This window comes from Melanotaenia boesemani, chromosome 4 (assembly GCF_017639745.1).
Source record: "Melanotaenia boesemani isolate fMelBoe1 chromosome 4, fMelBoe1.pri, whole genome shotgun sequence".
NCBI classification, from domain to species: Eukaryota; Metazoa; Chordata; class Actinopteri; order Atheriniformes; family Melanotaeniidae; genus Melanotaenia; species Melanotaenia boesemani.
Genome location: NC_055685.1, coordinates 33,228,496 through 33,252,247, shown reverse-complemented (window position 1 = coordinate 33,252,247; position 23,752 = coordinate 33,228,496). Strand labels below are relative to the sequence as shown.

Below are 23,752 nucleotides of genomic sequence, written 5' to 3'. Positions count from 1 at the left end.
CACAAGCACTGAAACCCATTTTACTGCCTGCTTTGAGTGTAAAATATAGTATATAAAAAACTTTACATATAATTAACTAACAGCTAACAAGAAAATGCACTTTCCCTTTAATGGTTCCTTTCTCTGTTTTTCTCATGCAACCGTGTACTCACTCAATCACCTACAATATAACATTTCTGGTTTGGTATCAACCAAGAAGACACTTAACTTTGACATCAGCAAATATCATACTGCATGAACAACTTTCATAAGGTGATAAGTGAATTAAGTTTGAAAGTGAGTCCACTAGTTTCTCAGTTGTTTTGGGATAGCTAACCACACACACTACTCCACATTGTTCAAATCCGCTAGCATTAGCATTAGCTGGCAGACGATCTTAATTGTTGTTTCCTTATACATGTCTTATCAAACCGCTTCGTCGGCAACAGGTACAAACTACTCAAAAACAACAATTTTAATTAGTAAAGTCTGCCATATACACTTGTTTAAATAAACATTTACCGACCTGTGGTGAAGAATAGAGGAGATACACACGTTGAGCTGGCGTTACTTTCATACAGGAAGGTTTATTCTTCCTCTGTGACCTGCTCTACTCTTCACCACCAGCGTGATAGGTGCCCCCTAGCGGCTGGCTGTAGAATAGCGCTGCAGTAACTGAGATTGCAGTAATATAATGCATAACAAATAAAAGAAAACTTAATGGAATTAGAATAGGGGTGTCCACTTTTATCCCCTTATCTATTTGACCCTCTACACTCTCCCCCACTTAAAAGAATGTCTCCTGACATTTCGTAATGTTCTGTGTGGGTATCTAGTGTACAAAAGTGTACCAGTTATGGCAATATGGCTGAAAATGGATTGGGTAAGGGGAAAGTGGAAAACTATTAATCTCTGTCAGGGGTTGGCTAAGTAAGAAGGGGTTTACACTTGCACTACAATGGTGACATGAGGGTTGACCCAGAACATCATATGTGAACTTTGTCATCTCTTTGCTCGGGTTCCCTTTCAACTAGCCCTGTTCCATTCTCAGTATCCTCAGTGTTTGGCTCCATCTCAGCTTCTTGTCTGTGTGGAGGACAGAACTCTCTGGCTGTTGCACGCAGCTTAAGCTGATTTTGAGGATTCTGGTTCGGAACAACTGGTCCAAGTTGCTGAGCAGCTTGCTGTGGGATGGCAGGTTGTTGTTGTTGAGGGTTTACAAATCTGTAACAAGGGATTCTGCTCCGGAGATCATAAGTGTAAGTATGTTCCCGCTCCTCATCAGAGCTGTCTGTCCCTGTTTGGTCAATCCTGTTGCTGTGCTGTTTAGGCCTATTATGTCTTGTATTTCCTGTAACGGGTAGTTCATCTTCCAGAGGCAGATCATTTACTGGCAATAAGAGATTTCTATGCAAGATACGCATGGTTTTGCTGCCTCTCTCTGGCTGTATTTTATAGACAGGTCCACCTCCCAATCTCTCCACCACGCGATGTATTACTTTTTCCCAGTAAGCCCGCAGTTTACCTGGGCCTCCCCTCTCTGAGAGATTCTTCACCAGTACCCTGTCTCCTGGCTGGAGAGCAACATCTCTGATATGCCTGTCATATTGTTTTTTTCCTTTAGCTGATGACTTTTGGCTGTTGTCAGCAGCTACTCGCATTCTGTCTGCCCACTTTTGTACAAATGTCTGGTGGTTCTGTGCTTCAGTCTCCCTCCTAGGGCCAAAGAGCAAGTCAACTGGTAGCCGTGGGGCTCTGCTGTACAGAAGGAAGAATGGGGAGTATCCTGTTGATTCATGCCTTGTACAATTGTATGCATGCACAATCTGAGGCAGATGATCTTTCCATTCGCTCTTTTTTTCCTCCTGTAACGTGCGCAACATTTGGAGAAGTGTGCGATTCAGTCGCTCCACTGGGTTGCACTGCGGGTGATAAGGAGTTGTGCGAGAATGAGCAATTCCTGAAAGTTGTTGTAGTCTCTGAAACAGGCTATTCTCGAACTCCCGTCCTTGATCTTGATGCAGCTTTTCTGGGTACCCAAAACGGGGAATAAAGTCCTGAAAGATCTTTTCAGCTGCTGTTTTACCAGATTTATTTTTTGTTGGATATGCCTGCGCAAACCGTGTAAAGTGGTCAATCAGCACAAGGATATACTCATATCCTCCTTTGCTTGGCTCCAGATGTAAATAATCAACGCAGACTAACTCAAAAGGTGCACTAGCTGTGATGGATCCCATTGGGGCTTTTGGTGGAATGCTGGGGTGTTTTTGTTTGATACAAAGACATTTTTTTGTTACATAATCTTCAATGTCTTGCTGCATGTGTGGCCAATAAAACCATTCTCTGGCAAGATGGATAACCTTTTCAGGCCCCACATGTCCCATGTCATTATGCAAGCTCTTTAACACCACCGGTTTAAGCTGTTCAGGGAGGACAAGTTGTTTGTTTTGGTCTGTTTTCCGAAAGAGTAGTCCATTTTCCACCACTAACTTGTTCCACTCATAGAGTAGCCTCCTTGTTTGTTTACTCATTGCCTTTTTCTCTTTTTCGTTTGGTGTCCATCCTCTTAGTTTCAAAGACACAACCTCTTGGATGGCTGAATCGTTCTGTTGGGCAGCCCTGATATTTTTTGGTGTGATACTAGAAATGCTCTCTGTTGGTGCAGCATCTGCATCTTCACTGTTAAGCTGTAATACAGCCACCCAAGGAATATCACTGTTTTGTGCCGCTTTGCTGCCTTGCCAAACTGCAGAAACTACCTCTGAAGACACAGCCTCTGTGAAGTTATGTATCTGCTGTGGAAGTTTGACTGGGTATCTGGACAACATATCAGCATCAGCATTTCTCTTCCCTGGTCTATACTTGATATCAAAATGAAAGTCAGCTAACTCCCCGACCCACCTGTGACCCACTGCGTTTAACCGTGCTGAACTCAGGATGTAGGTTATTGGATTGTTATCTGTGTAGACGGTGAAGGTTGGCGCGTAATACAGATAATCTCGAAATTTGTCACAGATAGCCCATTTGAGTGCCAGGAATTCGAGTTTGCCTGAGTGTAGATGACAGTTTTTCTCGGCAGGTGTCAATGTCCTGGACCCATACCCAATAACACGTAGTTTGTTGTTTTGCTGTTAATATAATACATAATACATGATATAATCTCTTGGATTACATTGAAGCCTAGCAATGGGCTGCTCACACTCTCCTTGCTTACTAGCATCGGAACACGGAGGGCAACAGAGCCATGTTGGTTACTTGTGATCTCAAGCAGAACCTCTATCCACCCATCAAATGGCACCTCTGTCCCATTGACTGCTGTAACTTTGAGGGGATGGTCTGGCAGCAGGCTCTCTAGCGGCTGAATGTTAATGTGAGGCAGAGCTTTCTGAACCCAAGACTTCTCCACTATACTAACCTGTGGCCCACTGTCTAACAGCATCTGAAGTTCTACCCCATTAAGACGGCAAGTTACCATGCACCGACCACCAATCAGTTGTGCAACACGCTTCCCTTTTGGCACATTGTGTTGTTTAAAAGACTTGTTGGAAGATGGAGTTTTCTCTTTGAGGCGCAGCTTTTCTGAGATGGGGGACTCTGTATAATGTCTGGTCACTGGTGGTCCCTCCCCAGTGACCTTCTCCAGTTCCCCAACTTCTGTAAGCACCCAATAGCTCTGTGCCCCTCTTTTCCGCACTAAAAACAGTGTGTGCAATTTTCAGTTCCTTGGGAGACACATTGGTGGCACTTTCCTTTTGCTTCTGGCTTGGCTGACTGTTTTGGGTGTGGTGTCGTGGAACGTGTGTTCTCTACTGCTGTGTTCTCTACAGGTGTGAGGACTTTCTCTAAACTCTTAGTCAAAGACGATACTTGTAATGTTAGCTCTTGTATAGCAGTGCGATTGGCTTGGACCTCTGCCTTCACCTGAACTGCATTCTGCATGTCCTTCTCCTGATGTACTGCACTCACACTGACTGCTTTTTGTTTGTATATGTGGCCTAACCTATTCTGCCTCTCTGTGTCCTCACTCAAAGACCTTGTTATGACTTCAAGAATAAAGTCATCAGTGACACCTGGGTCTGAAATATGTGGTTTAAGGTCTCGTCGGATGTATGCACATTTTTCATTCATCCCTTGGTAAAGTGAATGGAGAAACACTCCCTGTACCAGTTTACTGTCATACTGGAAACCAGTACTTTGTTTAGATGCAAACATCACACACTGTTTTAACCCCATCAGTCTGTACATAAACTGTTGTGGGCTTTCTTTGTCAAGCTGTTTTGCATTGCTCAACTCCTGAAATAATTCAGTACTGCTTTTATCCCGAAGATGTGCCCTTAGAAAACTTTTTAGCTCGGATACCGTCAGGCCATCTTTGGTAATGAACATGTCTTTAAAGTTACCAGGCTTAATTATTTTTAGCACTGTTCTGATAACCTCAGTCTCAGTAAAACCTTCAGTTAGTCCTTCATCAATTTGCTTAGACAAAATGTTAAAGCTTAAATCAGAATCTGAATCAGAAATTTGACCACCATGGATCCTAAATTCTCTTCGTGGCAACAATGTTGCAACATCTGTCAGTCTTACCAACCCAGCCACCTGATCAGCAGACATTGGTTGTTGGGTAGTCTCCCTTATGGCAGATACTAGTACTACTGGTTCAGTTTCTGACATAGATGCAGCAGCCTCTTCTTTAGATGTGTCACCTGGTCCACCTGCCTCATGGGGCAATTGCAGTTCATCAATGAGGTCACGAAACATTGGTAGACATACCCTCGTCCTCCAGACTCCTTAGTTGTTTACTTCTCAGGAAGTCAACAATAAAGTCAAAGAGATCCACTTCAGTCGAGTCTTCACCTGGTAAATCTTCATTCACCTCATCTTGACATGATGCTGCAGGCTCTCTAGCGGCTGAATGTTAATGTGAGGCAGAGCTTTCTGAACCCAAGACTTCTCCACTATACTAACCTGTGGCCCACTGTCTAACAGCATCTGAAGTTCTACCCCATTAAGACGGCAAGTTACCATGCACCGACCACCAATCAGAGCCAGCTGACAGCTCCGCCTCTCTCTTCACTCGAGTGACCAAGACATTGCCTGATGATACGACTACAAAGTTGATCATCGAACTGTGACCTAGAGTGTCCTGCTGCCAAGTGCACATGTGGACACTCTTATGCCTGAACATGGTGTTCGTGTTGGACAATCCATGCTGAGCACAGAAGTCCAATAACAAAACATCACTCGGATTCGGATCATGGGGGCTGTTCCTCCCAATCTCAATCCAAGGTCTCACTTTCATTGCCTATGTGAGCATTAAAGTCCCCCAGCAGAACAAGAGAGTCCCTTGAAGGCGTGCTCTCCAAAACCCCATCCAAGGATTGAAAAAAGGATGGGTACTCTGAAGGATGCAGCTAGCAAGAAAACTCTGGTACTGACTTTTGTAAAGCCCCTCTTATTCAAGCTCATAGTTGCTGTGCTTAGATTTTATTCCTACTTATTTTTAAACTTAAAAAGAACAAAAGTGTAAACATAAAATGTACCAATAACTAAAGATTTTACCTGAAAAGAAGAATAATGGAAGAAACAGACACACTGCTGTCACATCCAGTGTTGTAATGGACAAGCAGGAGAAACACCTTTCCCTTTGCTAACTCAGGCATAATCAAATGAGATGTGATCAGCAGGTAAAACTCTAAAAACAAACTTTGAAACTTTAAAAGGGAACACAATGAAACTAATGTTCAATGACAATAAACAAAAAGACAAACAAAATAATTAGAGACGAATTTTTATTCTAATGTATAATGTCTTTTTAACTTTTGATCTTAGCTCATTCAATCAGCAAATTTCACTGCGTTCACTTCCACAGGTTGCCTTTTAAAAATAAATTTATTATGATGAATCTTTCATTCCTTTTTATCAGGTGCTATTATGGACTTCTTTTTTCATTTTGTTACCACATATTACAATATCAAGTCATGTCAGTTTAGCCGTGTTCATTTGCGTTGTGGTGCTAAATTGTTCTTGAGCTGTGATATTTATGAACACAAATGTTCACAACATTCACTGACATCCTACATAGATTTTCTACCCAGTTCCCAAGAGAAATCTCTTGAACATGAACAGTGAGATGACATGTAAAATGTAGAGACAAATTTTGCGGTGCATTTGTTGTCACCGTTAAGTTGTGTAAATGTGCACACTAAGAGTGACTGCTTCAGTTTCCTTTCTACTGGCTGTTTCTATGCTGAGATATCGACACAACGGTCAACAAGGAGCCGCGCCTGATATTTTTCATATGTGAGGAGAACGACAAGTTCCACAGTTGACTTCCCGCATCACGTTTTGCCTCCTGTGGTTTATAGAGAGACACTGAAGTGCAGCCCCTCCTCCTGTGTTTCCAGCTGTGAGAGCATAAAATCTCATGCTGTGAAGTGCTTGTGTGAACAGCAGTTGCGGGAAAAGACTGGACCAAGTTGTTCACACATTCTTTTGAACATCTCAGATGTTAACACGTGAAAACAGCTTATGATGTGCCCTAAAGCTCATAACATAACCTTGCCAAGAAAGGGACAGCAATCGTGAATAAATAAAAAAGAAATGAGCAAAACTAGATTTTAGTTTAGTTATATACCAGTGAACATATGAATACAGACAAAACCCAAATTACCCAAATTTCCCTGAGGGCTCTCTGAAGGGATTAATAAAGTATTTCTATTCTATTCTATTCTATTCTAAAAAGAGCCACTATTTTTCAGTGTTTTAGCTCATAAAAATGTAATGCTTGGGATTTGTATTTCTCTTCATAGCTCTAATTTCAGTAGGCGTCATAAACATACAGCTAGCTAACTTACTACTAGCTAACTTACTACTAGCTAACTTACTACTAACTTACCACTAGGTTAACTAACTGTTGGCAAAGTTCATCAGATGTCTGTCACACAGTGTGGCTTACAGTGAACTTATCAAATAAGTTGCAGAAAGGGCTGCATGCACACTTACTTAATGCTAAAAGGATTATCAAATTAAGTTACAAAGCATAGTTACCTGCAGTGCTGTTGAAGAACAGTAATACATCTGCTCTCTGATTGGACAGTTTGGTTTGTCATCATCCAATCAGATAGTGGTGGAAAAACAGGTCAAAAATCCACATCTGCCACTTGTTTTGTATCTGTGAACAGAAGTTTGCAAATGTACTTTTATTTTTCTTTACAAATACATATTTTTTTACAACCATGCAAATCCTTTTCTACATATTCACAAACTTGAATTACTTAGGTGTATTTTTATTTATTTATTTATTTATTTTACAGGATGACAAAAGTTGATTTACAAATTTAAATTCTGAAACTATTTGCAAAAGTTTATTTACATCCCAAAAAATTTTATGGCTTTATATTGAGCCCATAGAGGTCCCATAATTGTTGGACTTGAGACCAGATTGTGCCAAAATAGCCATTTTAGAGGCCTGGCCTAAAATAGCTACAGTAGAATATCTCTAAATTTGATTTGCCTCACTTCTCAGAAATCTCAGAGTTAACTTTTAAAGAAATTATGTTCACTTGTTGTAAAATGATTTGATAGAAGTTTAGATTTACGTCTTTCCAAAGTAATATTCATATTCATCCTAAATCTTTTGTTATTTGTACTATGTGTTATCTTCATTTTTTTCTATACCAGTAAAACACATTTGCTTATTTATTTATGTTTACAAAATACAACAAATCTTAACGCTAACTTCACCAAGACTCCAAAGGTATTCAAATAGTTGCAGTTGTAGAGATATCAAAGGGTCAAGCTGGGCCATGTTTTTTTTTTTTTTTTTCTTCGTTTCCCCAACTAAGCAATTTGTAAGCAGTCTGTAAACCAAATCAAGTAGTTGTGGTTAGTAAAGGTGATTGAAAAAGCGTGAGAAACAAAATAATTAAAATGAAATAATAGTGTTAACAAATAGGCAGCATACGCAGTCGCCTAGGGCATCATCTGCTGGGTGGGCGCAAGCCAAGTCTACCAGCAGGTGTTAGCACAAGGCTGTGTTAACACATACAGTATTTGATTCAAGATTCAAGAAGACAAGATGGCTGCCGTGCTGATGTGGTGAAATGACATATATCCACAGAACTCCACAATCTTAATTATATCAAGAATATAAGACAGCATCCAGCTCACCTGAAGCAATCTTTCATTTGTCTGAAAGAACATGGACTTCAGAATGCAAGTATTTAGAGTTTTGATTAAATATCTAGACATTCACGGACAAGTGGCCTATATTGCTGTGTAGCACATATTAAAGAGAGTCAAGATCAAGTTAGCTTGCATAGCCTAACTAATCTGGGCAAATTTGTGGATACAATGACCAGTAAAAAATTAGCTGTGGATATTGAAGATATCAAGAAATCTTTGGGCTTCATGTCTCAGGAAATACCTAATGTGGCAAAAGAGCAAAGAGGCCTCAAGGAATTGCTTGAGGAAATCAAACAATTAAAGAAATTGGTCCAAGAAAAGGACCAGAAAATTGATCAACTGGAAAGACGAATTGATGATTTAGAACAGTATTCAAGAATGGATGATCTCCTGATATCAGGGCTTGCCATTCAACGTACCTATGCACAGGTCGCAGCCAGCAGTGAGATGGATGGAAACCTGCAAAATCCTTTGTCAAACCCTGATCTGATGACACTTGAACAACAGGTAACAAAGTTCTTTGACAGCAAAGACATTATAATGGACAGTAAAAACTTTGCTGCTTGCCATATTTTGCCTCAGAAACACAGTAAAAAGCCAAATATTATTTGCTTTACTAATAGAAAGTACAAAATGGAGGTGATCAGGAATGCCAGAAAATTAAAGGGTACAGACGTCTTTGTGAATGAGCACCTAACCAAGAGAAATGCTGAAATAGCAAGAGAAGCAAGGATCTTGAGAAAAGAAAAAAAGATTCAAGATACCTGGGCAAGAAACTGTAAAGTCCTGATTAAGCTGAATGGATTGCCAGAGCAAGCAAAAGTAATAGTCATAAAGGATCTCAAAGAACTGGATCAATATAAATGACCAAACCATGTTGAGGATTACCAAGAAGGAAGAATGAAGGTAACAAAATATGATAGACAATAACTGGACTCATGACAGATGTCTCAACTATAAAACACAGTACAGACAGACTTTGATAATTCTGATTCTGATTATGAAAGACTGCAGTTCAAAATGTTTGACTGAGCATAAACAGCATGATATGCAAAATGATCTCGATCCTGAGACAATTTTTATACAAAAATGCAGAATAACTGTGAATATTTCACTGAGAATCAATTTGACACCCATTTGGCTATCAAAAATTGATTATCTATTATGTAGGGGTAGGAACTGTAGGAGTCTTAACTCTAATTTTTCCAAAATCTACAACTGCTTAAAAAAACAAACAAATAAATAAATAAATAAATTATCCGCAATAGCAATCTCAGAGACCTGGCATTGTGAAAATCAGACTTCTTTGTTCAAAATGGAAGGATATAATGCATTCTTCAAAAGTAGACCTTCTGTTAAAGGTGGTGGAGTAGTGTCATATATAGATCAGAATCTGAGATGTAAACTGGTTAGTAACAAGAGTTTAGCCGTGGACCAAGTTATGGAATGTGTCACAGTTGAGATTGAAATAAATAAGTCAAGAAATGCTTTGATAAGTTGTGTATATCAACAACCAGGGTCTTGTATAATTTACATTTCAGAAATTAATGATTGATCTGTATGAGAATATAAATAACAAGGTTTTTGTTTGTGGGGATTTTAATATTGATCTGTTGAATCCTCAAGAACAAAATGCAGTCAGAGTTTATCCATACCATGTATAGTTTATGTTTGCATCCCTCAATAACAAGACCATCTCGACTCACACAAAATACCGCATATTTGATTGACAATATATTTACCAACGTTACAGAAAGTGAAATATCAAGTGGACTTTAGATTACTGACATATCTGACCATCTAACAGTCTTTACAGTAATAAAGAGGCTGATTAAATCAGCAAAAAAAAACAAAGCTATTGTAGTGACGAGGTGTGTGACTCAAGAGACTATCCATGCATTTAAAAGAGAATTAATGGAACAAAACTGGGACAGTGTTTATGTGGGTAGCATAAATATGACTTATGAAACATTCCTGAACATTTTTACCACTCTTTATGAAAAACATTGTCCTCTTGTTTATAAAGAAAAGAATAACATATTTGCAGAAAAGCCTTGGATAACAAAGGGTATTCAAACAGTGTGTAAGAAAAAGAATAAAATGAGATTTCATGAAAAAAAGGACAAAAGAGAGTGAGTGTGTTTATAAAACATAGGAATAGACTAACAGGTATTATCAAATCAAGTAAAATGAATCATTTTAGTACTGCTTTTGAAAAAAATAGAAGTAATATTAAAAACACATGGGATGTATTAAATAAATTAATCAAAAAGGTAAATCAAACTGCTGACATTCTACTAACTAAATTTTTAACAAAAAATCAAATGATTAATTAACAAACCAATTTAATGATTATTTTACTTATATAGGGCAAAAATTTGCCAAAGAAATAGTGACCTCCTGTCAAGCTTTATATACTGAATTTTGATCAAACTATATTTATTCAAGCCACTGATGAAAATGAAATACTTACTATTGCAAGAAAACGCAGCTCAAACAAGCCAGCTGACTGGAACGGACTGGACATGTCACTTTTAATAGAAATTATCAAATGTATTGTTAAACCAATCACCTATATTTTAACATGTCCCTAGAGTCAGGTGTTGTTAGAGTAAGCAGAAGTTGACAGTTTAAAGTTGACAGTTTAAAGTTTCTCCCTTAAGGATGGGTAATGATTTGCGGATTCCCGCCCTGCAGAGGACAGGATGTGGTGGTCACTGCTCTATGCGATAAGGGTCATAAAGTGTTGTATGCTGATGTGTTTCCCTGTTTGAACTTTGCTTGAACTTTGCTTGCTCTACTGAAGTGCGATATCTGCTCAATAAAGAGGCTGCGCTGGGGTTGAGACTTCGGAGTTGACACCAGACACTCTCTGAGTGCCGAACCACCATCTCTGCCCATCATGATGAAGCTGACTTCACTCTGAGTTCTTTGTGTCTTACTTTATGATAGAAAAATACCCATCAGGTGTATTTCCAGAAGGGATGAAGTTGTTCACAAGGCTGGTGATACACAGGAATTTACTAATTGTAGGCCTATTTCCATTTTGTCACAGTTTTCTAAGATATTGGAGAAGTTATTCCATAAAAGACTATATGCTTACATAGAATTACATAACATACTTTGCGAACACTAATATGGCTTCAGACTCAACAGGACTACTACCTTAGCATTAGCGGATCTTGTAGAAAATATTTCAAGGCAATAGAAAACAAACAATATGCTAATGGGATATTTCTAGATTTAACCAAAGCTTTTTAAACCATGATCATTAATTATTATTTAAAAAACTGTACAGGTATGGTTTTAGAGGTGTAGCATTTTCTTGGATGAGAAGCCATTTGGAGAACAGATCACAGTATGTCCACATTAATGGTACTGGTTCCCAGCTGCTGGCAGTGACCTGCGGTCTCCCACAGGGGTCAGTGTTGGGTCCTCTGTTGTTTATTTTGTGTATAAATGACATATGTTTAGTTTTAAAAAAGTTACATTATGTCTTATTTATAGATTGCTGTGGTCAGAACTTAGAAACATTTATAGATACAGTCGCAAAAGGGTTAACAGGGTTTAAAAATGGTTTGATTTAAATAAATTAACTTTAAATTTAAACAAAACTCAATTTCAAATTTTTGGAAATCGTGGACAGAAAATTAATAATAAAAGACACTAAAGTAGAACAAGTGAATGAAGTCAAATTTCTTGGAATAATTATACAAAATAAACTTAGCTGGAAACCTCAAATAAACCATATTAAAGCAAAGATCTGTAAATCACTAGCAATTATTTCTAAAGTCAAAGTGAAATGAAAATAATTTGGTATTGTTCTTTGGTTCTCCCCTACATGACCTATGGCTTAGAGGTGTGGGGAAATACAAAACTAATCTTAAATCGATCTGTATGGTTCAAAAAAGAGCGATCAGAACAGTTCATGAAGTGGCCCATAGAGAACACACAAACCAGCTTTTTATCAACCTGAACGATTCAAAACTGAAGGACATTGTCGACTTTAAAACATCACAATTTATGTATAACATTAAGAATAATAAATAACCAGCTCAAATTCAGGGATTGTTTAAAAAAAGAGATTCTGTTTACAGTTTCAGAGGGGGTGAAATATTCATAAAACAAATGTAAAGCAGCATTGTATTTCTGTTGTTGGGGTTAACGTTTGGAGTAAGTTGGACCCAGAACTAAAAGACTGTCCAACAATAATTCAGTTTAAAAAAAAATGTTTAAGAAAAAAAATTGTAAAATCCTATGTTGAAATGAAAGACTGACTAGTTAAAAATGAAATGATAATGTAGATTGTTTGCATCCTGTGGAATGTGATTTTGAGTTTGTATTGTCATATATATTGCACAAGTAGTAAAAATATTACATGAGATTTGATCTATAGCATTGGCAACTATACTTCTGTTAAGTTAATGTAATGTGGTGGGTTAAATAACCTGAATCCGAATAAAGTGTCTTTCATCATCATCATTTCATCATCACATGTTCACACTGCCAGTCACGTTAATGCTTTGCCTAAGTGATGTTGTTAATCAAAATGAAGAGGCATAAACGGTTGATAGTTATATATATTAACCAGCTTATCAACACAAGCGATATTTTACTGTTATCATGAGAAGCTCAGTTGCAATGCAGCTTACCACCACTTGGTGGCAGTAATGTGTCAGTTAGTTGTTCAACAAACTCCAAAGAGCAGAAGAATACTCAGCTAGCTGCTAGCCTGTGGCGAACATTAAGACACGTTAAGAAACGTTAAGAAAAAAAAAAGTATTTAAAAAGAAAGAACAAAGAGAAAAAGTTTATTAAATAAATTGTTTATTAAGTGTTCTGTATTGAATCAAATTTCCATCTTTTTCAAGTCCCTGCATTCTTTCATTTTTTATTTATTTTTATTTTTTTGCTGTTAAGATGTCATAATTAATAGATTTTGTGTTTATAAGCCTGACTAGAGCTTTTTTTTGTTTTTGGAGGGGCCTGATTTTTTTTATTTTTTTTTTTTTTAAATATATTATTATCTGATTGGACGTCTTGTTGTTTGTGCAGTTTCACGTACATGTGATATAAAAATGTCTTTGATATGACATTGTATCATGTCATATTTTTTTCATTATGTCATATTTCACAAAGGTTTTCAACTACAAGTGAATTGGTTTATTTATTGAATACAAATTAAACCAAGAGTGAGATCAAACAGAACAGAATGGGCCCTGGACCAATTTGTACTGGAAAATTTAGGCTCCTGCATAAAAAAAGGTTTAGAACCACTGTTCTAGACAAGGTGATTAGTCCTACAGAGGAATTAAATGTGGAACATATTAAATAAACCAGAATTCAATATTTTTTTAAAGTAATTAACAAACTTTAAAGATCTATGTTTTTTTGTTGTGGGAGCTGATGTCTATAGCGTCATAATTCATTAAAATATTGTGCTTTACTTTAATTAATTAGTAGTTCATATGATAAAATTAAACTTAAGAGATATTTTGTTTAATATTTTTAAAGCACCTTTAAAGTACGTCAGTAAAATGTGAAAAAAAATGGTTTTGTTTCTGAAAAAGCCACAGTTTGAATGTGAGACTCCAGCAGTTCACACATTTGACACAGACAGGTGTGACACCACCATTTTGCCATGCTGTGAAAAGAAATTCACATCTTATAGCAATGTGGCATATGAAGTGGAGACTGACACTCGCAGTGATGCCAACTTGCTGATCAACTGGCGAGTTATTTTTTTCCCTGCAGTAGGACCTCACCTCTCAAGCTTTACTCTGCTGGTTCATCAAACACAGGTGTGGCTGTAAAGTGCTTGTACATGCACAATTAACAGTGGTGTTACAGATTATACTAAAGAACACTGGAGACATCATGTCACTTCCAACTTTTTCTTTGAGAGAGAACAGCGTCCATATAAAGTAAGCCAAAAACCCCTGCACAGACATTGTCTGTATTTTATTTTGCTAGTAATTTTTGTTAGAAGACACTGGCTGGTTTACCGGATTAATTATTGGTTTATTTGACCGGAACATTATACATTATTAGATATTGCTGTAAATGTATAAGAGTTTGCCTAAAGGCTTTGTTTCACTGGTGTTATTGGAGGAGTTTTTTTTTTTTTTTTTTAAAGAAAGAAGATAAAACTAGCAACAAAATAGCAATACAAAATCTGACACATATACAAACAACAATGAAGATAAAAGTGCATGAAAAAATAAAAGTGACAGTGAACAGTCTAAAATATGATAAACCACGATGCTAAAAATACACAGGTAAAAGTATTCAAATACCAATATTATCATGACAAGAAGAGTGTGATAAGGTCAACACAGGGCCCACATACTCTAAATGTCAATGATGGCAAATCTGTCAATAAACCTGCTTTTTAAAAGTTTTTTTACAGATTATATAAGACCAGTCCTCTGATGTTCACCGGCACAGAGTTCCACTCCTGTGCAGCTGTTATTGAAAATGAACATCGACAGCAGTCTGCTCTTGCTGCATCTCTTGTTAGTTAATACGATTCTTTCCAAAGTGGCCAAGTGGAGGAGATAATAGCTTGTTCTGTACATTAGACAAAAATTGGCATATTTTATGATCTCCGCAATGAGAAGATTATGCTTTTGTAAAATTGTGCAGGGATTACACCGTAATGGTCTCTTATCCAATATCTTGATTGTTTGCTTATACATAACTTGCAATAATTAAAATGTGGTTATGTTTGCCTGTTAAACAATAGTTGGTGTTTGACATCAAAGAAACAATCTTTTTTTTGTGGGTCAAAATTTCAGACCTGTTTCACTGTCCATTAAGAGAAAGGAAAGACAAGCTTGTGAATGAATGAGATCAATTTGGAAGTCCTGCTGAATTACATTGTATTATATGTGAGTACACAGAGAGAAGTAAACAAACACAAATGTGCAGCATAAAACAGAAGGACATGGAACACAATGGCCGGCTGTGATGAGCACAGTAATATTTCCAAAGTGTGTGGATTGTAGCTCATGGCTGTGACTTGCTTTCACTGTTTTGAGAACTCAGTGAATACAAACACACACAACAGCATAACTATTATTTATTTTTTTCCATTTCAACTGAACACAGTAAGCAATAATTGTTTGTGTTATTACAGAAACTGAGGATCCATGCACACTTTGTGGCTTATTATGAATAATTTAATGACTGCTGTGTATTTCTCATCTAGATTCTACTTTCCAAATCCTTTTTGTCACAAAGTGGAAGGTTCAGTTTTTTTTTAACAGCAAATCTGCATAAGGTTTTTTTTTCATGTATATATAAGCAAATACCATTTCTAAACAGAAAAGATTGTGAATCAAATAAAACTCTTTAAGTTGTAAGTTAAAAAAGAAAAGCTGCTTTGATTGTCTTTTTATTTATTTATTTTATCCGTATTTTTGAGATCTACAAAAACAGACAATTGTAGCTGTTGTCTTTCTAGCAGAGTCATCAGACTTGGGCACAATGTGTCTGGATGTATGAGGCTTATCAAAATGTGAGTACAGCAAAGAGCTTCTTTGTCATTTCTGAAAGTGGGGCACTGGCAATTAACGATGGCTATGAAAAGCTTTAGGTCAAGAAACAGATTAGAAGACTATGAAAAACATTTATAGACGCATGCACGAAATGTGCGTGGGCTGTCGCTAACCTTATCTGCCGTTACACCATCAAAGACTGAATTACATCAAAAGATATGTTTTTTTGTTTTTTTTTTTAAAACCACCCCTTTGCAAATCCAAATACTAACAGAATCCTACTAAAACAACAAAATTATTTACTTTAAAAGACTGATGTCACTTGTGTCAGCATTCTCTAACAAAGAAAATGTATTTTCAGCTGCCAGAAACCAGTTGTGTGTGTCTGTCATAAGGATTTTAAACAGCTAATGTCATTCAAATTCAAATAAAAGAAAGATTGAATGATGTCTAATGAAATAATTAGCTGTCAACCACAGGCTGTGGAGCTGAGTAAGAATCCATCATGAGGAAGGGTAAAATCCACAGGTTTATACTATAATCCAAGCTTTTGGGAGTCAGGGTGATATGGGACACTTACTCGGCATTTTGGCTGCATTAATTGACAGGCTTGTCACAGGAATGAAAGCTGTTTGGGGGCAGCTGGAAAGTCAGGACCTTACAAAAAAAAATCTGTGGCTTAAAGAAGCACAGATCAGCACAGCCTATGTTTGTGCTAGAAATCAAACTTGAGTGTGTGTGCGTTTAAGATTTGTGTGTTTCTTTTTGCCTGTTTACATCTGAAAATTTTGGTGGTTTGTATTTAACGTGCATGTTAGATCTCAGTGGTAAAGTGTTGTGATTTAAGTTGTCACATATTTCCAAACTTGCCTATGCTATGGTTGCTCTGTCCAGTTTTAGGTCTCAGTAAATGCTACCTCACCGCATGAAGACTCACATTCTCCTGTTCTTCCCTGAACTGGGTCTTATCTTTCTGCTTTTTCAGAGTGAGTGTTAAATTCAAAGCCTTGGGAAACCGTCTTTAACCTTTTGAAGTTTTTAGACCTGTTTGCATGAAATCAATCGCAGGCACCTTTTTTTCAAATGCTGCACTTCAAAGTGTTCTACAGTGCTACTGCTGCTGCAAAGGCCTTCCTCCATTTTCATCTGCGGCACTCAGAGATTGGTTCCTCCTTTTTTTTCCTTCTTCTTTTTTATGTGAGATTGTCGAGAAATTGTTAATGGACATAAAAATAACTGACCTTAAAATTTGGTATGTTTAGTTGCTTTCTACTACAATGTTCTGGGTAGGAAGGAGAGGAAAATTATATGACAAGCAGTCTCAACTAAATGGAGAACAGAAGATTAAACTTTGTCACAAGCATTTAGGTGGTCAGTGTGAGATGTATCGCAATTAATACATACATTAATGTGCTTGGAAATTTTATTCCAATGTTAGGGAAGACAAACAAAAATTTCTCAAAAGAAATATGATGGCGGTGGGGCACTGCTCAGTTATTGCTGACAGGGGGGATATTATTATCTACTGTGCTCCTGTCTACAGTGCTGGTATTTGAAGATTTGTGGCTTTTTTTTCCTGAGTCAGATGCTTCCACCTCTCACCAAATCTAAATAGTATGACACAAGTTTTCCTGAACTGCCCTGAAGCAAGACTACATTCCTACAGCTGTGAAGGTGAGTGGGCATCATTTTCATGCTCATGACATGGTTGAGAATCATATCACCTCTTTTCAAATTGGTATATATACACTACCGTTCAAAAGTTTGGGGTCACTTACCTATTGAATCCCATGGCAAAGTGACCCCAAACTTTTGAACGGTAGTGTATTGTTACGTCCCTAGGGAAGTGAGACAACTGGTGATCATTGCCGACAGCTGGGGCTCGTTCAGCCTGAAAAGGCTGGGCTGTACTTCCTGAGGCAGTTGAAGAAATTCAACCTGCCAACAAAGACAATGGTGCAGTTCTACACAGCCATCATTGAGTCCATCCTCACTTCTTCCATCACCGTGTGGTACGCTGGAGCCACCACCAGGGACGTACAGAGGCTACAGCGTATCGTGCGCTCTGCTGAGAAGGTGATCGGCTGTACTCTCCCATCTCTCCAGAACCTGTACGCCTCCAGGACACTGGGCCGTGCGGGCCGGATCGCAGCCGACCCTTCTCATCCTGGTCATGGACTTTTTGAGCCACTCCCCTCAGGCAGGAGGCTACGGTCCATCCGGACCAGAACCTCTCGCCACAAGAAGAGTTTCTACCCCTCTGCTGTTGGACTCATGAACAAGAACTCTAGGCCTGTGCTTCATGCAAAAAGAGACAAACATACCAAAGCTACTTTACTGTCACTTTAGCATACTTTCTGGATTATGCTCTAATACCATACCCATCCTGTATATTTTGTAATTTTGTGTTAAAGTGTAGAGACTTTATTTTGTTTAAAATTTTTATTTTATATTTATTGCATGCTTAAACTTATATTGTTTTTATGTCTGCACCAAGTACCGCAGCATTTTCCTAATGATGTGAACCCGTTCACTCATATGGCAATAAAAACCTTTCTGATTCTGATTCTGATTCTGATTCTGATTCCTGATGTCTCCTCTGACTGGCTAGTTCAGATGTCCATCAATCTCCTTCCTGCTGATTGGCTCTACAACCAGCCAATCACCTTGCAGCTCAGAGGAGCCCATGAAATAAAGGACAACTGCAGGGATCATTCAGGAGGGAGAGGCCGGGCCGTGCGGGTGGCTTCCCCTCACATTCAGAGGGAGAGGCAGGACTGTGTGGCCTGTCTCCCCTCACATTCGGAGGGAGATGCAGGACTATGTGGCCTGTCTCCCCTCACATTCGGAGGGAGAGGCAGGACTGTGGCTTGTCTCCCCTCACATTCAGAGGAAGATGCAGGACTGTGTGGCCTGTCTCCCCTCACATTCGGAGGGAGATGCAGGACTGTGTGGCTTGTCCTCCCCTCACCTTCGGAGGGTGAAGCTAGACTGTATGCTGCTTCCCCTCACCTCATATTCAGAGATCTGGGCAGACTTGTAGTGGTGTTGCTATTCGGTATGCTAGCTGTGCTAACTGGTAGCCTTGTGTGAGTTGGACTGTTTGAGTGTGTGCAGCAGGACGAATCCTGCCTGCTTGTGTGTTCCCAGTCGGGGACGGTAAAACAGTCTGTTTAGGTTAGGCTTACCTTTGTGTTCCCAGTGGTGGAACGTTTGGGGCACAGTCTAGATTTGAAGCAATGTCTTCATTTGCGTGTGTGCTGCCATTTTCAGTCACGTTTGTGTTGGAGTTTGGGTGTTTTGTGTTGGGCTAGGTTTAGGTTATGTGTTCTGAATTGCTCACACTTAGTTTAATGGGACTGCTGCCTTTTGCTATTAAGTTATGACACCAAGTTAAGAGCACCCTTTTGTTTGTTTAATTTGAAATGGTTTACTTGGTGTATAGTTTCTGATTTAACTTTCGTCTGTTTCTTTCAGCAGTTACGCTAACCCCAACACTTGGATTTATATTAACTTCCTGTTTTATCCCCTTTAATTTATTCCCTCCACAATAAAATGACCTGTTCCAACTGTCTGCTTCTGTCTCTTGTGTTACGTCCCACTCATACCCCTATAATGGGACGGAACATAATGGGGGCTCGTCCGGGAGCTCTTTTCCGGTGGGGGTGGACTCCCCTTTTACCATCGTCCGAGAAAGTCTTCTGGGTTGCAGGGACTAAGTCAGCAGTTGTTGTAGTCATGCATGTGTTTGTGAGTAGTACTGTGATTTTGAAGGGACATCCTTGGGGGTGTTAGGTAACTTGGTGTTTCCGGTAGCAGGCTACATGAGTTTGGACACTTTTTTTGCTCTGGCTACTAGTGGGCAGCGTTCGTTCACCTCTTTGGTGAGAGGCAGCTTAGTGTTCAAGTACATCCTGTGGGCTGTTTCCTGCTGTGCTGAATTCGGGTGTCATACTCCGTGTTTCAGACGCCGGCACCTCGAAACCGAGATGGTACTGTTGGTGGTGCTTGGGAAAAAGGTCTCTGGTGTTTGTGGAACCTATTGGGGTTGCAGCTATTGTAAGGGCGCTCTGGCCTAGGGGCAACTCTTTGTGTGGAAGGGAACCTTCCGTTCATCGGGAGTGAGATGCAGGAAGAGTGCCTGTAAATCTCCCCCGTTTCGCATTACTTTCTGTGTTGACACCCGTGAAAAGGGTGAGGAAAGTTGACGGATTCTGCTGACTAGCTGCGTGGGTTCAGACACACTGTTCCGCCCCACTTTCTGCTGAGATCTGGCAGTGATTGGCAACTCCTGTTTGATCCCCTTTAATTTATTCCCTCCACAATAAAATGACCTGTTCCAACTTTACAACTGCCTGCTTCTGTCTCTTGTGTTACGTCCCACTCGTACCCCTATAACGGGACGTAACATGTATATGCATGTGTGTGCATATATATATATATATATATATATATATATATATATATATATATACTATCGTTCAAAAGTTTGGGGTCACTTCCCTATTGAATCCAATGGCAAAGTAACCCCAAACTTTTGAACAGTAGTGTATATCCTCACAAATGTTCACTAAAATGTGGCTTTTGACTTTTTTTTTTTTTTTTTTTTTTTTCTTTGGATTGCAATAGAAAATTGTTAAGCCAGTTGGAAATCAAATGAGTGCAGTAGTCTGTATTTTTAAAATCTATGGCAACATAACAGCTGGGTTTGGACAGTAGGAAGCATTTCAAAAGTGAGGGGAATGTATGTGTGTGTGTGTGTGTGTGTGTGTGTGTGTGTATATATATATATATATATATGTACATATATATAATGGCCTGGCAGAGATCTGAGCTTTCTCAGTCCTTCTAGTATTATGTACCACCCAGGGCAAGTACAGTGGACATCACTGATATTGGTTCTACAAAGATATACATTTATCACCCGTAAATGGGTGAGTTCCCAGGTAGCAAAATTGGTCTGGCCCGGTTCTGGCCCACACAATACACTTAAACCTGGCCCACATACCCCAAAGAATGACGGCCCTTTGCTGGCCCAGATCTGGTTTGCCAAAGGTGGCCCACACATGGGCCAGCCTGAGGCCAGATGCAGACACAGTGGTGGCCCTGTACTGGCCCAGAACAGTTTCCACACTGGCACCGGATGTCAGCCTAATGGTGGCCCTGTACTGGCCCAGAACAGTTTCCACACTGGCACCGGATGTCAGCCTAATGGTGGCCCTGTACTGGCCCAGAGCAGTTTCCACACTGGCACCGGATGTCAGCCTAATGGTGGCCCTGTACTGGCCCAGAACAGTTTCCACACTGGCACCGGATGTCAGCCTAATGGTGGCCCTGTACTGGCCCAGAACAGTTTCCACACTGGCATCGGATGTCAGCCTAATGGTGGCCCTGTACTGGCCCAGAACAGTTTCCACACTGGCACCAGGTGTCAGCCTAATGAATACCTTAATCAAACTGTGCAATATTCAGCCTAGATTAAAAATACTACAACAACGGTGATACAATTATACAAATAACATTTATTTTGATTTGAATAACTTGTTTAAAATAACAATATATAAAAAATAATAATATAAAAATCAACTAATATGTGACACTGTTGGAGAGCGAACAACAGAGGGAAACAACATTAAGTGGGGATGGAAAAAAAATTTATGCTTTCAACCCAATAAAATTATAAGATCAATAATTGAAATACATTAAAAGAATGTGAGCTTAAGGATAACAAAAGGAAAACAAATAAAATCAGGGAGGCTAAAGTCTTTGTAAAAAATTAACAAAGGGCACAGAAGTCCAAATGAAACAGCGCTGTCCGTGAGTCCATCATTCCCACCGTGGACTTCTAAAAAAAGAAGAGAGAAAAAATTCAGAGCTGTGCATCCAGACCTACAGTTTAAATCTAGCCATAACAAATAAAAAAAAAATGCATGGTCTCTGAGGGAGTCAGTGTTTGTTAAGACAAACTTACCAATTACAACATCCTTTATTTGCAGGTGCTGGAAGCCAATCTTGCCATTTATACTGCGCATGTTGACATTCTTGGCGAGAGAGTGTTAAGGTTGCACATGACACTCTTTACACTCTTTAACGTCTCCCCCTCCTTTAAGAGCCAGTGCAGTTCTCTGTGAATTGATATTTCTGTTAGTTTATCAGCAGCACAATATGCCCTAACTCTTTTAAACATGTTTGAAAATATCAGCAGCAAATCTGAACTGGTCTGATAGTCTGACCAGCATAATTTATGCAATGAAAGCACAACAGTAATAATTTGTAAAGTAAAATAAAAGATGAGGATGCAGAGTGAAGTCAGTCTTCCTATGGTTTCAACTACTTTGATAATAGTGTGCCTGTGGTGCCGTGAAACTGTTAAATTTATCCGTGTAATTATGATTGCCTTTTCCCCCATATACTAAATAGTTTCTCAATTTTATACTGTATGTCCCAGCAATGTTATTTAAAGCCTATTTAATCAAGAACATGGTTTGTCATTGTATAACTTTTCTCCAGAAGGTTAACTGACATGACATTCTTTTATTTTAACCTGTCCTGTCCAGCATCATGGCAGCAGAATGATAGTCTGGCTGCTTTGTTGTGCCAAACAAATTTGCTTTGCCAAGGGGAGGCTTATGGGTGTAAGGCTGAATACAGAAATTATTTTTGGTTTTTCAGTTCACAAGGATAGTTTGACATGACATTCTTACCAGATGGTTTTTGAGGTCAGCACTATTTCTGAGCCGCTCCTCCATGTTTTGGACAGACTGGCGATCAGCTAATGGTAGCAGATTTGGTTCAACACCTATCTCTTCTTCAGTTACAGATTTCAAGCCTTGGATGTGGTAGGCCTAGGTGTGCTAGGAAGAAAAAAGAATTGTGGATAAGTAAATAAACAACAGGTCTCATAAAAATGTGTTCAAGCCAACAGCAGAGCACAGCCTACGAATAAAATATAATACTCACATATATGAAGACTGGTTTGTGGTCTTCTTATCAACTGATGTGGCTCAGAGGAAACAGTCTTTCTCTGGTGCAGGTCAGTCGATGAAATCCTTCCCTGGTGCAGGCTACGGGACGCTTGGCCTCTCTGGTCCAGCTCCAGTATGGTGCACTCTGCAAGAGTAGCATGATCAGCATTAGATTTTATTTACTTTTTGGGGGGTGTTTGGATTGCAAAATGCCCTTCCTTTGTTGGTGTTTATCTAATTGGAATAGGTTCTTCAGGAATTAGAAATAAATATTTCTGATGCATTAGACCTACTCAAGAGGTAGACCAGTGATTGTTTCATGGCCCATGAGATGCCTGGCTATAAATGTCAGTGTCCCCCCCACTTTTATATTGGAGAGAGCATGCAATTCTCCTCTGCTCTCTGTATCGCTGAGTTTTGCCCTGATGCGCCCAGACACACACAGACACGTCAACGCACACAGCGCTGAGCACACCCCCACAAGAAAAGATAATTTGCGGCACCTTTGCACATTTTGGGGTTAAAGTGTAACTGAGTACATCTGCATTAAACAGTCCATCTTGTATACAAAAAAGAAAAGAGCAAAGCTTTCCAGACATTCCTCAAATTTAAACAGCTTATTAAATTAAAAATAATAATAACAGTTTACTGTTTTCTTGTTGGTAAGACAGCTTCATCCTCAGAATCATTCCCTCTGGGATCTGGGCCAAACACATGAAGCATCTTTGGTGCACTAGGCAATTCAGCTGAGCTGCAATGACATGGCAAACCCAATACTGTATCACTGACCCCAATTTGGGAACCACTGCAATAGATTACAGATGTCTGTACCCATTTTAATGACTTGCAATCATGATAAGTGATTGTACTGTACCTTACACGTTCTTTGTCTTTACACTGGCCTGCATAGCCCTACAAAATGAGTAAATGGGAAAAAATGAGGCAACCTCAAAATAAAAAAAAATAATGAAAATAATCTGTTATATTATATAAATGCGTGTGACATTTCCAATAAACCAAACCGACTGAAAATCGGTTGAAAGTTCAGCAAGTTATTGTGATTTTAATCGTTGATAGACTGCCTCTGTTGACTAATGCAGTAATAGACGCGGCTTACCCCGGCCC

At 39.0% G+C, this 23,752-nt stretch overlaps 1 long non-coding RNA gene across 1 annotated transcript; it reads right to left on the bottom strand.

Moving 5' to 3' along the window:
* Window positions 1-21,689: 21,689 nt before the first annotated feature.
* LOC121638678 lies at window positions 21,690-23,533 on the bottom strand. Its single transcript, XR_006010050.1, has 5 exons — window positions 23,502-23,533; window positions 23,277-23,378; window positions 22,623-22,772; window positions 22,367-22,516; window positions 21,690-21,787 (listed from the first exon to the last, which is right to left on the bottom strand). It is a non-coding gene; the product is annotated as an uncharacterized LOC121638678 (long non-coding RNA).
* Window positions 23,534-23,752: the final 219 nt, after the last annotated feature.